This window comes from Lycium barbarum, chromosome 2, assembly GCF_019175385.1.
Source record: "Lycium barbarum isolate Lr01 chromosome 2, ASM1917538v2, whole genome shotgun sequence".
NCBI classification, from domain to species: domain Eukaryota; kingdom Viridiplantae; phylum Streptophyta; class Magnoliopsida; order Solanales; family Solanaceae; genus Lycium; species Lycium barbarum.
The window spans coordinates 113,260,467-113,280,112 of record NC_083338.1 but is presented as its reverse complement, the minus strand read 5'-3'; the positions used below and the strand labels follow the sequence as shown (position 1 = coordinate 113,280,112).

General features: G+C 37.8%; 1 pseudogene; it reads right to left on the bottom strand.

Moving 5' to 3' along the window:
- Positions 1-2,767: 2,767 nt before the first annotated feature.
- LOC132626805 (disease resistance protein Roq1-like) lies at positions 2,768-17,701 on the bottom strand (annotated as a pseudogene).
- Between the last annotated feature and the right edge of the window lie 1,945 nt (positions 17,702-19,646).

The following is a 19,646-nucleotide window of genomic DNA, read 5'->3' as shown; positions in this document are numbered from 1 at the left end:
TTGCCTCTAGTCAAAATGCTATGCAACTTTTAAGATGTCTTCAAAAGGGGATATGTGACCCCTTTATATAGGTGTGAGCCAGAATTGGGGGTATTTTGGTCTCCAAGTAATTCTAGCGTACCTTGGGCTAGAAAGACGTGGGTTGGACTCGTCTTGTAGAGGCCCAATTTAATGGACTAACCCAAATGTAATTTGAATTTTATTCAAATCATGTAATTTTGACTTCAATAATTAATCCGATTTTGTTAACCAAAATTTGACCTGGTCAACATGAGCTTAGAACCTAATCAAAATTTTGTATGGATTAATTCAATTAAAATTTTGATGTCTACAAATTTCAACTCCATTTTACCTTCTTCACTCATTTGATTAGCCATCAGACTTGGTTGTAGTACTACCGTCTTTAAGTTTAAGTTTGTGAAAATGGTTGTGGGCGTACGGACAGTAGTATTATAAGGGGAGGTGCGGTGGAAGAAGATAGGGAGGAGAGGGGTAAAATTGGGTTTGGTTAGTGAGGTGGCATGTCACATGATATTTACTTCATTAAAATATTATTCTCATGTGGGATTGGGCTCCACCTGAGTTAACTTTAACGGTGAAGGGGTATATTTGTTCTCAAAGTATAACGATAGGAGTATATTTGGACCCAAAGTATAACGAGGGGTATATTTAGCCCTTTTCTAATAGTACATGGGTATATTTGACCCTTTATCGTAAAGAAAATGTCTTTTTTTTTTTGGACTGACTAAAACTAAAAGGGTGTGCATAAATTGAAATAGTGAGAGTATATTACAACAGAAAAATGTCACTCATCTCTATTATTAATTATTAAGAAAAGAAAAGGAAAACACAGGGGAGAGGTGGAGATAGAGACAAGAAATCCCTTTAAAGCTTCGCAATTCCAGGAAACTGGGGAGAGAATTAGGGTGTGTTTAGTATGACGAAACATGTTTTCCTATTTTCTCTTATTTAGTTGCACTAAATGTCTTGACAAATAATTTTCTACGGAAATATTTCTCTCAAAATAGGAGAAAATATTTTCCTTAAAAATTCGACGGAAAACATTTTTCGAATTCAATAAAAACACACCAACCTCTCCCCCTCCACGCCACCCCCACCTCCTACCTTCCTCCTCTCTGAAGTTTTCTATTTCATATATTTTATTTTACTTTTATAAAAAATGTTTAACCTCCCCCCCCCCCCCCAAAACCCCCCACCTTCTCCGAATTTTCTATTTCATATATTTTATTTTACTTTTATAAAAAGTGGGCAAGAATTCCTTACTCCCACCACCAGAAGTTGCACTCCGTATTCAAAAAAACATAGTGTTTTGACTTTAAATATATACAAATGCTCTTAAAATGACATTTTCCAACTTAAATACCAAACACAAGAAAATGAATAAGAAAACCACTCATTTTCCGAGAAAATAATGTCTTGGAAAATACTTTCCATCATACCAAACACACCCTAAAGCAAAGAATTTGCTCCCTGTGTGCCTTCGCCTGTCTAGTCTTTAATTTTTGGTACCACTGCTTTATTTATTGTGAAAATAAATATTTTAAATTTTATATCTACACTGTAGTTTTTTAGTTTTGAAAGCTTTAACTTCTTATTTAAGGTGAAGATAAGAAGTTAATAGTTCACTATAGTTTAAATCGTTCGACTGTTTGATTATTTTGTACTTAAATTTTTAGTTCAAACACTAATTTAGTAACTTCTATAAATTTCAGTAAACCTCATTATTGATCCTTAGAAAGAAGACAAAGTGATTCGGCATTTTTTTTTTTTTTTGATTAAATTGGTAACTGGAGATGTTTGTGTTGGTGCGTCGAGGCGTTGTATCAAATTTGCAATCATTTGGGGCAGATATGGAGTGGCTTTTGATCGAAATTGGAAATTTGAAGAACAACTTGTTGAATAACCCAGACAAATCATGACAATCTGATTAAATTTGTGAACAATTTAACAAAATAGGTAGCATCCAGATAGCACAAAGTCAAGCCAATCCGGTAAGATTTGTGAACGATCTAACAAGATAGGTAGAATAAATATAGCACGATTCATGCCAATCTAGTAGGACTTCAAAATAATTCAAAATCACATGAGGTAAAGCATGTGTTAAACAATTACAAGTCTTGACAATCTAGTAGGATTTCAAAGCAACTCAACAACACATTATAAAGCATTACATGCAAATCTTGACAACCTGGTAGGACTTCAAGCTGATTCAACAACACACATTATAAGTAGCTACAAGTAAGCCTTGACGGTCCTAGTGCTGGGAAGGTGATTCAATTGTACCTATACATGTGACAAATTTTCTCAATAAAAGAGAGGTGAACAAATAAGATAATGTCGCATTTCACTTCACATTACATGCATTTGCATATCGATTCACTTGCAGTTAAATGGCTAAGAATGAAAATAAACGACCAAACACATTTGACTGAGCAAAAACAAAATTCAATTTGAAAAGCCAATCATGGATTGAGATACTTAGTCAAGCAAGCTCAATACAAATGTCAAAGTCCAGAAGAAGAAGAAAGGAAGTAAAAACATGTGGTGCAATTAGCCAATATGACTATTAACTCCCCAAAACTGTTGCAACCAGTACTACATAATTATTTACAATGTCAGTATTGAAGAATTTTCCAAGCTTGCAAATTTAGTCCTTTGTTTTGAGAAGAATGATATTTCAGTTATATATCCACCAAGAATACAAACAATTAATTACTCATAGAAGATCTCTGCTGAATAGTTGGTCAAACAACATGCGGGTTTGGAATTCGGCGGACTAAAGCATGCTAGTAAAGCAACTGAAGTAAATAGAAGCAATCCCATTACAATCTCGTAACCATTGGCAACTCTCCGGACTGATCCTCGAAATCCAGCTCTTTTAGCAATCTGGAAAACAGAAAGAGAGAGTGGAGGAATCAATATGAGTTATAGCAAAATTAGCAATACACCATCTAATTTTTGGGGAGAATTTAGCATAACTTATGTAGAATTAAAGTTATCCAAATTTTAATACCAGATGCCATACAATGTATTAATTATAAGGAGATCATATTACTTGAGCAGGTTTTATACGAAAAACAAACATTGTACTACAAGTAATGCAGAATTTTATATGGACACTAAAATTTCTTATACTTCAAACAATACGTCCCCTGACAGTTTAAAGAATTCATGATTATCCATAGGAATAACTAGTAAAGGCAAAATTCAAATGAATACTAGCAGAGGAAGATGCAACCTTTGTTCAGCGGATTCAATTAGACTCAATCTTTTCTCACATGAAACTGAGATAAGTGAAAGGCATAGCCAATCAGGAAAACATAGAAGAGGAGTAGAGACATACCCAATCAGTCTCTGAGTACGAAATGAAAAGTGACCATTATGTATGATTCCATCTCTCCAGATTAAAACAATCTCAGTTCACCAAACTGAGTAGGAAAAGAAAAGTCACAATTATACATCTGCAATCTTGTAAGCTGAGTTCATTACTTAAAAGGTTGCAAGAGTTATTAAATTTCACCTAGTCGGGGCTCAAAGAGACTCGGACACCCGGTGCTAGTCAAAAAAAAAAAAAGTTATTAAATTTCACCTCTCTAAAATGTGAAAAAGGTGAAAATGAGACGGTGCTTCTCTAACAAAATAGCAAGCAAACACATTTCTTTGAGAGCCATCAACCTCTCATCAATTTCTGTTATCATTGGACGAAGTCAAAGATTGTATACAATTAAATTAGCATTTTGATATATATGGGAATAGGGTTTGTTGATGTATCCAAAGATGGCTGCATTTATTAGAAAAAAAAGGAAATCAATAACAAAATGTTGATTGGGAGTATAACGCAACCTCCTCGTGAAATACTATTTGAGAATGTGAGCATTCCCCTGATCACTATACAATTAAAATAGTATAAAGGTTTCCCCTCAAGCGGGGGCCTGGGGGAAGGCAAATGCTTGATCCTTCACCTAAGTCGTGTCCTGGGAAATGCCGATGACTTATGTTTAGTTGATTGCATTATCTTCTACTTGTTGTTGGGCTATTTTTATGATACTCCAATGCAAAAACATTATCACCATTTTTCATTGCAGAGTCCACGTAAAATTAATTGTGTACCTCTTGAAACTATTTTTCAGTTTCCTCCTATTTTGCCATGTCCCTTGAAATACCAAAAGTTAATCATGTAACTTGAAAAACTTCACGTGCAGTCAGTGAAGTCAATTGTCTTAAGGAGCTTCGATCTACTTCAAGTAGTGTGATTTAGGATTTCTTATCTCACTTTTACTCATGTAACGGGGATAAAGGCTAAAAAAGATTCGACAGTATGTTTTACCATTTGTTTTTCACTTTACATATGAAAAATCAGGAAAGTTTGGTCAAAATTACTTCAATTAAATGTAACTTAAATTTCAAACAAAAAGGCTAATAATCAGTTTTCTAAAGATGTTTTTTTTTTCCAACTTAAGTTTATTTTTTGAAACATAAAAAATAAAAAAAAGAAGCTGGAGAAAAGAACATCTTTAGAAAACTTACAATGAGCAATTAAACTTTTTCCAGCTTAAGTTTGAAAATGATAAACAGTAATCAAACTTGCAATTAGCAAGAGGATTCCCTTCTGTTCTGTCTCAAGGAAACAAGATCTTACTTGCAAAGCTCCTTGCACTTGGCTTTGATGTTTGAGTAATTGCTCCCTCATTATTCTTCTTTGTATTGAATAACAGATTGGATAGATGCTTCCTACACCCAAGAAGCATGAAATTAAGGGTAGAATACGTATGAGCACAAGAATTCTCAAGATATTTTAAGGGCTAACCTCGATTTTCTCCTTTCAGTGACACATGATCCAATCAAAATCATGTGTGTGTTGGTGCAACGAGAACTAGTCTCATTTGTCCCTGCTGCCTTTCCCTTTTTATTTCTTTTTCTCTTTCTCTTTCTCTTTCTCTTTCTCTTTCTTGAAGCCTCACCCATTTTCCTCGATGGGTTATCACAAACTCTAGTCAACTCAACATTCTGAGATTCATATTCCTTTTGACCTGCCATTGCTGCTTGATCCACTTCTGGATCTTCATTCTCATATCCCAAATGTAGTCCCCTATCTGTTGCAATGTTATGATCAGAAGTGCGTGATTGTTCTCGTTGCTCAAGTATAATAGAGCAGCCAATAGTTGTAACTGCAGCATCTTTGCGCGGAACTGGAACGAGTTTGGGACTTTTCGTTGCTCGTTGCTTCCTTCTCCATCTCCTAACTTTATTCTCATACTCCAGGCGAATTCCCCAACATGCTTCCTTCCCATACTTTATAGATGCCTCAAACAGGCAATAATCATTTGGCTTCTTCCCTTCTTTATTGTCAGAAGCGTGCCACAATGTTTTAAATGGTATGTAGATGAAACACATGGCCGAAGGAAACTCACTATAATAATCACGTATGACATACATCAAGGAATGTTTTCTCACAGGGTCAGATTTGCAGAGCAATGTAGCTACCAAACTCACATCCGCTTCACTAGAACAGCAACATATCGAAAAACCCATGAATTTACCGGTATACCAAGATGGGTTCAGTTCAATTGAGATCTCTTTTAGATTTATAAACTGATAATTGAACAAGTCCGGAATTCTAACTTTCGGACAAGAAATTAAAAAAACATCCCTTTGGTGGAAGTCACACTGCAACAAAAAATATTATAAATAGAAATCAATTTGACAAGAATACTGAACATTTCATATATGTGAGGGAGAGATAAAAACCTGGATACATGTCCTGAGAAAATGTTGTAGGAACACATTAACTTGTTCACTTGAGACAGTTCCGCATTCGGATTTTTCATGACCAAACCATGATATTGAGAGCATACGCAACTTAAGACACTTATTTACTAGATCTCTGATGCTCTTCAAAGCTAAATGATAATCTGCATATAGCTCCTCCAAATTTGGGGGTAGCTTTCCTGGCAGTTCATTAAGATTCAGACAGAATTTCACGTCCAGGGTTTTAAGCCATAAGAGTTCTTTGACGCTTTTGGGTAAACAAGAAATATTGCTTCCTCTTACATCCAAGTGTTCCAAATATTGCAAAGATCCTAAATCCTCAGGAAGTCCACCCAATAAGTTGAGATTACAAAGATAAAGATATTTCAAGGAGGATAAACCTGATACTTGATACAAGACAAAACTTGAGGAATGTTGAAATTGCCGTTCATTTGAGAATCTAAACATCCATAGTTTGCCAAGCTTGGTGATGGCGGGAGGTGCTTGGGAGATGCCAGTATCGCTTGCATCAAGTAACCATAACTCTTGCAGATCACCAATATTTTCTGGAAGCTTCTCTAGCTTTTTGCAGCCACAAAGATAAAGACGTTGAAGATTCTTCAAATTACAGAGGTTGTTTGGTAGACTTACAAGATCTTCACAACTTTCCAGGTAGAGCTCAGTGAGGCCCCTCATATTTCCAATGGATGAGGGCAGTTCTCTTATTCCCGTAGATTGTATGGTCAGTTTTGTTAAGCTATGCATATCTCCGTTGATTTCTGGAAATGTATCTACTTTTGGGCAATCAGATATCTCGAGTTCTCTAAGGATTCCATCTGAATAGAGCTTTGAAGCTTTTTTAAGTTCTTACACTCTTTTAAGAGTAAGTGAACAAGCTTCTTTTGAACTCCAAGTGATATGGGGAGCTCTATCAATCTAGAACAATTGTCCATATAAAGTATCTTCAATTGCTGTGATTCAAAGAGGCTGTTTGGAAGCGTTGCAAGTTTATTGCAACCTCTCAATTCCAAATAACTAAGGCCGCTGAGAGACGGGGGTAAGCTTCTTATCCAGGGGGATCCTACACGGAGCCTTGATAAGCGCCGCATATCTCCACAGATTTCTGGAAAATTTTCTAAACTTGTGCATTCTTCAAGGTCGAGAGTCTCGAGAGATGAAACAAATTTTGGAAGCTTCTTAAGTTTTGCACAACTATTAAAATTCAAACTAGTAAGCATTCTGCAATGTCCAAGAGAGAGATGGACCTCTTCCAAATTCTCGCACCCCCATAAAGATAGTGTCTCCAAGTTTGGCATATCACCAAAATTAGGGGTTTTTGTTAACCCAAGGCTGCAGCTTAGATCCAAATGCTTCAAGTTGCTCAATTTCTGTTTTCATAAAAAAAAAAATATATATATAAAACATAAAATTTCTATGAAATACCTCTAGCTTAAGTAGTACTCCTAATAGAAATATGCAATTCTATTTTGTGGGGAAAAGATGATACATATGGGTACGCACATGGGATGCCATATCAGAAGCCAACTAGGCCAAAAGTCGCACGATTTGAGCTCACAGTTTTTTGGCGGGAAAATATGTTAATTTGGTTATTTTCAAATTGCTGCATTTCAATTTCTGCATTTCATGTATTTCTTAAATTCCTCTAATTTCGTTTAAGTGAGCAAAGTATAAGTAGAAGAATTGTAATAGGAATTGGTACTTTTGATATGTTAATGCATTGATCCCTCTCTGTCTCTGACTTCTCCCTTATCTTACTCTCTCTCTCAATTCTTCTTTTTCCTCTCTTTTCTGTCACGAATCCCTTCAATAACTTGTTAAGAGGTATCAATTGGTATCAAGGCCACCCACCACCCACTACCTCCATGCCCACCCTGCCTTGGATGACGACGCCGGTACAACAGTGTTCGGCCAGGCCTAGCAATGTCTAGCGCACAGCCGTCTAGAACGACGGATGCAGAGCATGGTCGTTTGTGTGATATTAGTGCAAGGAATGGGAATAAGTCCCACATCGGTTAAATGGAGAGTTGATGTGGGGCTTATATAGCCTTGGGCTCTACCCCCTCAATAGCTAGCTTTTGGGGCGTGGTTCTCCTAAGGTTGTATCAATTGGCATCAGAGCCACCCTGTCTTACCTCGAAAATGCCTCCACGCAAAGCAATTGAACCATCTATTGAGAATCCATTCGCTGGTATCGGTATTCTAGGTTCTAATCCTTATTCTGTTGGTAATAATCACGGACACAATTTACTATTTCCTTGTTTTTTTAATTGAGAAAAGTTGAAAACATGGTTGTATAGAATTGAACAATATTTCTCCGTGGATGACACTCCTATAATCATAGAATCAAATTGGTGGCTATGAATTTGGAGGGTGAGGCATTAGCCTGGCATCAATCTTATTTGAAATGTAGAGAAACTCATGTTCTACCTAGGTGGGATGAATATTTGTCAGCTATAACTTAGACATTTGGAGATGATTTTGCTAATCCTAAAAAAGAGTTAAAACAGCTGAGACAAACAAGAACAGTGAGGAAATTTCAGCTTGCATTTGATCTATTACTGTCTCAATGTAACCTATCTAATGAACAAGCTAACTCCTGTTTCCTAGGTGGTTTGAAGTATGAATTGATTGGCACTGTTTTGATACATGAGCCTCAGACATTTTCTAAGGTATATCGACTTGTTAGATTAGCTAAACCAACAATGAATGCTAATGCTAGAGGTCAAAAGTCTACTGGTGTGCATAGTAATGTCATGAGAAAGGATAATTCAGTCCCTAGAGCTGCAAATTTCAACTATCAACAGAATTCTAGATTGGCTTTACCAGCTGCTAATACCATTAGCAGCCCCAGGAATATGAGAACCATATCTCCAGCTGAGATGCAGGCTAAGAGGGCTCAGGGCCTTTGTTTCTGGTGTGAGAAGAAATACACTCCTGGTCACAAGTGTAATTTGCCAAAACAACTGTTTGTTTTGGAGTTAGAAGAAGGTGTTGCAGTTGAGTTAGAACAACCAGAAGGGGAAAAGGATGTAGAGAAATGGCCCGACATTTGACCATCAAGGCAAGCACCATGTATTGAAGGGTGTGATATTATGGTGCATCGTCAGTTGTTGGCCAGACATTCTAAGTGTGTCTTTGGGGTGCCAAGAGTTGAGTATCTTGGCCATTTTATATCTGCTGAGGGTGTTGCTACTGATCCAAAAAAGACAGCAGCAGTACAAGAATGGTTAGTTCCAAAAACTCTCAAGCAACTGAGAGGATTTCTTGCTCTAGCTATATATTACACAAAGTTCATTCAAGGTTATGGATTCGTTAGTAGACCTGACAAATCTCCTTAAGAAGGATAATTCTGTATGGTCTGAGGATGCTGAAAGAGCATTTGAAGCTCTGAAAACTGCTCTTACAACTTCACCAGTGTTGGCCTTGCCTGATTATTCCTTACCCTTTGTAGTTGAGACTGATGCAAGTGGGACAGGTATTGGTGCAGTGTTGATGCAATCTGGTCATCCCATTGCTTTTAGCAGTAAAGGGTTGTCTGTCAAACATGAAGCATTGTATGTATATGAGAAGGAACTATTAGATTTGGTATTTGCTGTCACTAAATGGTATCACTATTAGTTGGGCCAACATTTCATTGTAAGGACTGACCAGAAGACCTTGAAGTACTTGTTAGAGCAAAAGTTGCATACTGACTCTCACATCAGATGGTTAGCTAAGTTACTACCCTTTAATTTTGAAATTCAGTATAAAAGTGCAAGGAAAATGTGGCTGTTGATTCTCTCTCAATGATACAAGGTGCTGAGCTGATGTCCTTAACGGTTTCATCTGTTCAAACTGACTTATGCAGTGAATTAAGCTCAGTTGGCCCACAGATCCTGAGCTGGTTATCCTTATTGCTTCTCTCCAACAAACACCATAGAAGCATTTCACTTGGCTGAATGATCAGCTTTGAAGAAAGGATAAGATAGTTATTGGTAATGACAAGACTGAGTTAAGATTCTCAGTTTGTGGCATTCAACCCCATCTGGAGGGCATTCTGGTATTGATGTTACTACCAGAAAGGTGCTGGCCTATTTTTACTGGAAGAGCATTAGAAATGACATTGTTGACTTCATTCACAAGTGTGCAACCTGTCAGAGAAACAAGTATGATACTTCTGCAGCTGCAGGTTTTTTACAACTTGCCTATACCTGCCTTCCTTGGTCTGATAAATGGTACCTCATATAAATTTATTCCATTACTCTACCAGATTATCATGATTTCTAGTTTTCACACATGGTACCTGATTTAAATGTATTCCATTTACTCTACCGGACTCTCATGATTTTTAGTTTTCACTCATGATACCCCATATATAGTTATTCCATTTAATCTACCAGATTATTATGATTTCTAGTTTTCACACATGATGCCTCATATAAAACATATAAAAATATACTTCTAAAACTGCAAATTATCCATGATACATTGAAAAATGTACCAAAAACAATTAATCATGTAAAAAGGCTTGATCATTAAAGCTACAAACACATAAGAAAATATGAATACATTTCAGAACTGTAGTAGTACTACTCACACCCTACCGTCTCGGCATAACTTCTTGATAAGTGCCCAAACTTTTTAGCTAGTATCGATAAAAAAATTGTATCACATTATCATGAAAAACACAAGGACGGCTGGACTGGGCTTATATCCAAAGGGAAAATTTTTTGAAGATTTAATTGGGAAAAGAAAAAAGTATGAGCTGTTTGGAGAGATAATTCGTTTGATTTTGGATAGAGTCTCTGTACATTGGATTTGCAAGTTTAAGTTTTACAGGATGCAAACTGTGTACATAGAAGCATTTATTTGGCGTAGCATTTGAGCCTTCGCGTGCTTAATTCACGTGCATTAACCTAGCAAATATAAAAAACTAGAGTTTTGTTGTTTTGGAGAGAGAAGGTGCACAAGTATACCTTTGATATTGGCCAAAGTTCGACAAGCTGACTTTTATATAATGTAAGGCTGACGAGATGTGATGGTTCAAACTCTTCCGGCAATGAACTTGAAGGATAGTCCAGCCATTCAATCCACCGCAGGCTAGAAGGAAGACAAGTCACAGTGCTTTCTGAGCAAATAGTTCCATAATCAACTATCAACACCTGTAAGCTTTGCATCCTCTTGAATAACTTGCTACGATTTACATGATAATCTTCAAAACGGTAACCTTCTGGGATGCGTAGGCTTTCCACCTTTTTGGTTTTCTGTAAAGAAGGAAACAAATATCTATTTGTCCAGGAACTAAAAAAATGAAGCAGAAAACTCAATGGCACAAAGTAGCAATACTATGAGCTTACAAAATTATCAATTTAGTAATAATCTTCCTTACCAACTTTCCAGTAAAAAGGTCATGAACCTCCTCAGGCAGCCATATTCTGCTGTTTGCATACTCTTTCCTTAACACATTTTCACCCATTTCTCTTATCAAATTATGCATCTGAAATCTGAAGTCATAGTCACTGATGGATAAGAGACATTTTTCGATGAGACGGCTTATTCCTATCATGTGAATACCACAACTCTTAAGTATTCGTTCCACATAATATCTTGTTTCATGATTGTACAAGCATGCAATATCTAGAAATATCCTCATCTCATCTTTATTCAACCCATCAAGACCAATCTTAAGTTTTCCTAGAATGTCATCATTAGGGGTCTTCTTCAATCTATCAATTATATCTCTCCATTGCTCTTTATTTCGTCCACAAACAGAAGAACCCAAAACTTTAAGAGCTAAAGGGAGTCCATCAGCATACTTCACCACTTCACTTGAAAGTTCCTCAAAATCTCTCTCTGGAGATTTTCTTTTGAAAGAATGCATGCAAAACAATTCAAGAGCTTCAGTCTCAGATAATAGCAGGACTTCATAAACTTTATCCTCCTTCACATGAGTGATTATTAGGTGCTTGTCTCTTGTGGTAATCAAAATTCTACTACCCCTGCCAAACCACTCTGTCCCTCCAACTATAAGCTCTAGTTGACTTAGATGGTCTACATTGTCAAGAATGAGCAGAACTTTCTTCCAGCGAAGCCCATTCTTTATAATCATGGTTCCATCATGTTCACTGGCTATAGTCATCTTTTTTCCCAATAGCTTGCAGATAAAAGTTTTTTGTACCCACATAAGTCCCTTTTTTCGGCGCATTTCTCCAATATCACCAAGAAAACAATAAGCTTCAAATTGATGATGATATCTCTCATATATAACACTTGCAATCTGTGTCTTACCAATGCCGCACATTCCCCATATTCCAACGGAACAAACGTCATCGGATTTCATATGTAATAATGAGATTACTTCATCAATTTGAGTACCCACAAAGCTTTCTGAAACGGGTGAAATAACTTTTGGTAATATGTAATCTACAACCTTTTTTATGCAATCTGCCTCATCCCTACACATTACAATGAAAAGAACAACTATGTAAATCAAACTTTAGAAACCAAATAAGGTTTTTTCTCTTTTTTGATAAGGTAAATAATTTTTATTGACAATTGGGCGAAAAGACCCCTTATACATAGCCGATGGCTTTCAAATAAGATTATAGAGTTCTTTACATTTTGCATCCTAGTGTATGCTCTCTTTTATGATTTATATCTTATTTTATTACTTCAAATGATTCTTGCAAAACAATAAAAAAACTATGTTTCTTGACTTACCCAACAACAACAACAACAACCCAGTGAAATCCCACAACGTGGGGTCTGGGGAGGGTAGAGTGTACGCAGACCTTACTCCTACCAAGGTAGGATGGCTGTTTCCGAGAGACCCTCGACTCAATAAAAACATAAAAAGAGGTCAGATACGGCTAAGAGATTCAAAGCGATATGGAAATGAAGTAACGCAAGCGACACAGATAACATAGAATAATCAAAGCACAGGAAATAACATATAATAGCATAATAGCATAAATTAGAGCACAAGAAATTATACTACGATAATGCGACTATTAATAAGGCAGGGTAATGAGACTATCTACTAGCCTTCTACCCTAATATGGGTCCTCCAAACCCTCCTATCTAAGGTCATGTCCTCGGTAAGCTGTAACTGCGCCATGTCGTGTCTAATTACCTCTCCCCAATACTTCTTTGGCCTACCCCTACCTCGTCTGAAACCATCCATGGCCAACCTCTCACACCTCCGCACTGGGGCATCCGTGTCTCTCCTCTTCACATGCCCAAACCATCTCAATCTCGCTTCTCGCATATTGTCTTCCACCGAGGCCACTCCCACCTTGTCCCGAATATCCTCATTCCTAATCCTGTCACTCCTGGTGTGGCCACACATCCATCTCAACATTCTCATCTCAGCAACTTTCATCTTTTGAACGTGAGAAACCTTAACTGGCCAACACTCCGCCCCATACAACATAGTCGGTCTAACCACCACTTTGTAGAACTTTCCCTTAAGTTGTGGTGGCACCTTCTTGTCACATAACACTCCGGAAGCAAGCCTCCATTTCATCCACCCTGCCCCAATACGATGTGTGACATCATCGTCAATCTCCCCGCTGCCTTGCATAATAGACCCAAGATACTTGAAACTACTTTTCTTCTGGATGACTTGGGTACCAAGCCTCACTTCCAAGCCGGCCTCCTGAGGTGCTTCACTAAACTTACACTCTAAGTACTCTGTCTTGGTCCTACTCAGCTTAAACCCTTTAGACTCCAGAGTTTGTCTCCAATCCTCCAGCTTAGCGTTAACTCCGCTACGAGTCTCATCGATCAGGACTATGTCATCCGCGAAAAGCATACACCATGGCACCTCACCTTGAATTTGCCGCGTCAATCCATCCATCACCAAGGCAAATAAGAACGGACTAAGAGCTGATCCTTGATGCAACCCCATCACAACTGGAAAGTGCTCTGAGTCTCCTCCTACTGTCCTTACCCTGGTTTTGGCTCCCTCATACATGTCCTTGATCACCCTAATGTACGCCACAGGTACACCTTTAGCCTCCAAGCATCTCCATAGGATTTCTCTTGGGACTTTGTCGTAAGCCTTTTCTAGGTCAATGAATACCATGTGTAAGTCCCTTTTCCTCTCCCTATACTGCTCCACCAGTCTCCTCACAAGATGGATGGCTTCTGTAGTTGAGCGTCCCGGCATGAATCCGAACTGATTCTCTGAAATAGACACGCCTTTCCTCACCCTCATCTCCACCACCCTTTCCCACACTTTCATAGTATGGCTTAGTAGCTTGATACCTCTATAGTTGTTGCAACTCTGGATATCTCCCTTGTTCTTGTATAGAGGGACCATTACACTCGACCTCCATTCTTCAGGCATCATTGCCGTCTTAAAGATGACATTAAACAACCTAGTCAGCCACTCCAAACCTGTCGGGCCCGCACTCTTCCAAAATTCCCCAGGAATCTCGTCAGGTCCGGTCGCTCTTCCCCTGCGCATCCTACGAACAGCACCCTTAACCTCCTCAACCTTAATACTCCTGCAATACCCAAAATCTTGACGCCTTCCAGTATGTTCTAGATCTCCCAACACAATGTCTCTGTCCCCTTCTTCATTTAAGAGTTTGGAGAAGTATGACTGCCATCTCCGTCTAATGAGAGTCTCCTCTACCAATACTTTGCCATGCTCGTCCTTGATGCACTTCACTTGAACCACATCACGTGCCTTTCTCTCCCTCGCCTTGGCTAGCTTGAACAATTTTTGATCCCCTCCTTTCTCTTCTAGTTCAGCATAAAGGCGTTCAAAAGCTGCCGTTTTTGCCGTCGAAACCGCCAACTTCGCCTCCTTCCTCGCCATCTTATAAAGTTCCCTATTCGTCCACTGCTCCACCTCATCCTTGCTTTCTATCAACTTCGCATACGCCACCTTCTTTGCTTCCACCTTCCCTTGAACTTCTCCATTCCACCACCAGTCCCCTCGATGCTGGCCACGACTACCTGTCGAGACCCCCAACACTTCCCTTGCTACCGCCCTAATGCAACTAGCCGTCCTATCCCACATACTTGTCGCATCCCCACTGCTATCCCAGGCGCCCATAACCTTCAATTTCTCTCCCATCTCCACGGCACTAGTCGTGGTCAAACTCCCCCATCTGATCCTAGGTCGGTCATCCACGACCCTCTTCTTCCTCGGCATCTTGATCCCTAGATCCATCACCAAGAGCTTATGTCGGGTTGTAAGATAGTCGCTCGGAATGACCTTACAGTCTTTGCACAGACCTTTATCGTCCTTCCTAAGGAGTAAAAAGTCAATTTGGGTCTTAGCCACTGAACTACGGAAGGTTACCAAGTGCTCCTCCTTCTTTGGGAAACTCGAATTGGCTATCACCAACCCGAAAGCTCTTGCAAAATCCAAAAGTGAGACTCCTCCTCCATTCCTGTCCCCGAAGCCAAAGCCTCCATGCACATCATCATAACCTCCCGAAATAGGCCCGATGTGCCCATTGAAATCACCTCCCACGAATAACTTCTCAGTAGGCGGTATGCCTCCCACTAATTCGTCCAAATCCTCCCAAAAGCGCCTCTTCTCCTCCTCGCCTAGGCCCGCTTGCGGCACATAAGCACTAATAATGTTCAAAGTGAGTCCTTCAACGACCACTTTAATCGACATCATCCTATCAGTGGCTCTCCTAACCTCTACCACCTGGTCTCTTAAATCACTATCTACTAAAATGCCCACCCCATTTCTATACTTCGACCTACCAGAGAACCACAGCTTATACCCGTCTACCTCTTTAGCTTTAGGACCTACCCATTTAGTCTCTTGGACACAAGCTATATTAATCTTCCTCTTCTTAAGAATCTTAACTAGCTCTATGGACTTTCCCGTTAACGTCCCAATGTTCCAAGACCCTACTCTCAACCTAGAGACTCCTTTAACCCACTTACCCCTCGAAATTACAAATAAGGAAAAGAAAAAGATATGGTGCAAAATAAAGAAGGGGTCAAGAAAAACAAACAAAACAGAAAAAGCAAAAGAAAGAAATCTTACTTGCACTCTTGTAAATGGTACCCTGATATTTTCCCAGCTTGCTTACATGCTTCTCTCCATCTTTGGATCATCTCTAAATCATCTTTGTATTTTTCCTCGTGTTGTGAAAACGACTCAGTGAATGGTGAATTTTGATGGCTTACATCGGATGGACTCACATCATAAAAAATGGGAATCACAATCTGATCGAATTCATTTCGGCAGTTTATGATGTGTGCAAGCTCCTCTAAGCACCATCTTGAGGACGCATAGCTTTTTGAAAATATCACAATGGCAAATCTGGACTCTTCTATGGCTTTCAGGAGTTCATTAGAAATAGATTTTCCCGTTTCCAGCCGCTCATCATCTTTAAAAGCATCAATTCCTCTCTTTTCAAAAGCATTATAGAGATGACTCACAAAGTTCTTACGTGTATCTGGACCTCTAAAACTCAAAAAGACACCATACTTGCAAACTTCGGAAGATGAAGCATGAGACATTGTTGAAGAATTGCTAAAGACTAACAGGCAAATTCTTAGCTTTGGATAAATGGTGAGATAACTCAAATAAATAGGTGGCTCTGGTGCTTAATAAAGAGAAAGACTTCACCTTTGTCACTATTCCTAGTCTTTATGGGGAACTTATCATATTCCTATCTAAATCATAAAACTGTACCCTACCTTCTTCATTATTGTGAGAAGTTAAAGAGCACTGAAACAGACAAGAAAACTTAACCAAAAAGGCGAAGAAAAAGCTAAAGTCATTATATTTATTGTAATATCTTTATTGCCTTGTGGTTATTGTCTTTGCAACATTATTGTTCAATGGGGTCCAACTTCTTAGAAATTTCCAGCAACTTTAGTGTCCACTTCCTTTCATTTGTTTTTTTCCTTGACAGTGAGTTGAACCTGAAATCGCATGGACCAACCTCACAGTTCTTATTGATAGCTCACATAATTTGGCGTGCTTATTGCTTAATAACGAATAAAAGAATTTAATTTTTTCACCGTTCCTAGTCTTTATGGGAAACTTCTTATTAAAACTGGAGCTCAGGATCGAGAAACAATGGATGCTCTCGAGCAGATTAGGTTTGGGGAAGAAGAAGTAACTGCATTTTGTGTAAAGTGTAAAATGACAGCTCAATTCATTTACTGAGTATTGAGTACAAATATACACACATCAGAAAGAGAAACAGAAAATATCTAATCCTACACTTAACCGACTAACAACTTGACAGTTGGCCTCTAACTAACTGCTTATAGTACTACAACTAAAGCATACAGTACAAAGCAAAGATAAACATCTAAACTCAATACTTCTTATCATCTTCCTATTTCATGACATAAAATGGTACCCGGGTCCCCTTTTCAGTATTGCAGTGAGAAATTAAAGAGTAAAACAAGGAAGAAAACAAAATGAAGAGATAGAAAGAGTAATCTCTTTAAATTGGTGGAGAAATTCAAGTTTTCCAGCAAGATTGAAGGAATATGATATGGGGAATATTCATTACTTACACTGTCGTAAAGACTTAAAATAAAAATTGGATGAACCATTGTTCTAGCTTTTCCATTTTTTGTCAAATCAAAATCTATTTACAATGAAAAGACTTAAAACTCACATATTTAAGAGCCTTATCGTTGGAAGCTTGGTCAGAAAATCATCATCACCAATCTCATCGCACAAAAGTGGATGTCTACAACGCTGGAACTCTGATGTAGCATCCACTCTTCTCTTAAATTAAGGGCTCCGAACCAAAATAACATAAGCCCCGTACATCTTGGTCTCTACCATGTTGATCAAAAGTTGCTATTTTGCTGACTCTTCCATCATTTTCGACCCCCTAAAAAAAGATTTGGGACGATCATATTTTGTAAGAGCCCAAGTGGAAGATGATAGATAGATAGAGAGGGGGACAGAAAAATCCATTTTTTTAGTTACAACGGGGCAGAATTACCCTTCTTTTGGGTGGTATTTAAACTTTACCCCCTCATATTTTAAATCTTTAAATTTTACCGTCCGGCTAAAATTCATAAATTTCAGGTTTGAATTTCCACTCAGTTAAAAATTTTAAAAAAAATTCACAAGGCAGAATTTAAATTTTACTATGCCTTCACCGACATACACTAGTTAAGAAATTACCAAAGTTATGTCGGACCCGGCATACTTATGCCTTATGAGCAGACTTGGCATAAGTATGCCGGGTCCGGCATAACTTTGGCAATTCCTTCACAAGTTTATGCCGGGTCCGACATACTCATGGGCAAACTTTTAGTTAAGCCTTAACTAAAAGTCTTTTCCTAATTATGTCTTATGGGGCAAACTTTTAGTTAAGGCATAACTAAAAGTTATGCCCCATAAGGCATAACTTTTTCTTCAGACATAGACTTTATCTTATAAGGCAAAATTTTAGTTATGTCTTAAGGAAAAGTTCCGCCTTATGGGGCATACTTTTAGTTGTGCCTCATGGGGCATGCTTTTAGTTGTGTCTTAACTAAAAGTCTGCCCATAAGGCATAACTAGGAAAAAACTTTTAGTTAAGGCTTAACTAAAAGTTTGCCCATAAGTATGCCGGACCCAGCATACTTATGCCAAGTCTGCCCATAAGGCATGAGTCTGTCGGATCCGGCATAACTTTAATAATTCCTTAACAAGTGTATGCTGGGTTCGGCATACACGCGACCCAAACCTTGCCTTGAATTTTTTTTTTTTTTATGCTTAAGCGGGGGTTCAAACCCAGAACCTTATAATTTCTGCGTGAACGCTCAGGGTTGCAACGCGAAGGGTAAAAATTAAAGACCAACAATATGAGGGGCATAATTTAAAGACCACAAATATGAGGGGCAAAATTTGTGCAATCCGCGCAAAAAAATGATTACAAAGGAACTCCACATGCTTATTATTTCAGATTGGCCCAATCAATTTGAGTGTAATTAAATAGTCTTGAAATGTTTGCTTGGTTAGCATGTGGTGTAATTGAGGAGTTATAATTACAAGCTTCCTTTTTCATTTTACTTTTAATAGGCGTTTGACCATGAAAATTAAATATTTTTCACTTTATTTGGAATTTTAGAGTTGCAGTTGGAGTTGAAAATGGAGTTGTCTTTTGTTATAGTTTTTGCAAATAATATTTGGTTGTTTGAATGTATTGAAAGTAAGAAAAAATTAATACAAAGTTTTAGGTGTTTTTCAAATTAAGTTATATTTGAAATTTTCATGCCCAAACGCTGATTTCCAAATAAAGTGAAATAATTTTCCGGAAAAAAGTGAAAAATTCCCATGGCCAAACGGGTCCTTAACGTTTATTAATTTTTATTTCTATTCTTTTTACTTTTCCTTTATATTATATTTTTGGAATAAAGGTGCAAATATATCCCTCAACTTTGTGATTTAGAGTAGATATACACATTGTTAAAAAGTGGTGCATATATACCCCTGTCGTTATATAAATGGTGCAAGTATACCCTTTTTCGTTGACAAAAAAAAAATCCTTTAGCTTGTTTTTTAATTTAAAAAAAAAAACCCCGTTGCTTTGAAAAAAAAATAAGTATACCCACTTTTTTTAAGTAGACTTATTTTTTTATAGTCAAGTCGTAATTTTTTTCTGGTGAGTCGGGTTTGGTTCTTTTAAAAAAATATCTCTGTGACTTTAAAAGAAATAAGTCTACCCATTTTTTTAAACAAACCAGACCCAACCCACAAAACAATACATGGCTTTAAGAAAATACGTCTACTAAAAAAATGGGTAGACCCTTTTTTTTTTTTTTAAAGCCATGTGACATTTTTAAAACTAAAACATATGCTAAATGATCTTTCTTTTTTTTTAATAATTTCATCAGCAAAAAGGGTATATTTTCACCATTTGTGTAACGGTAGGGGC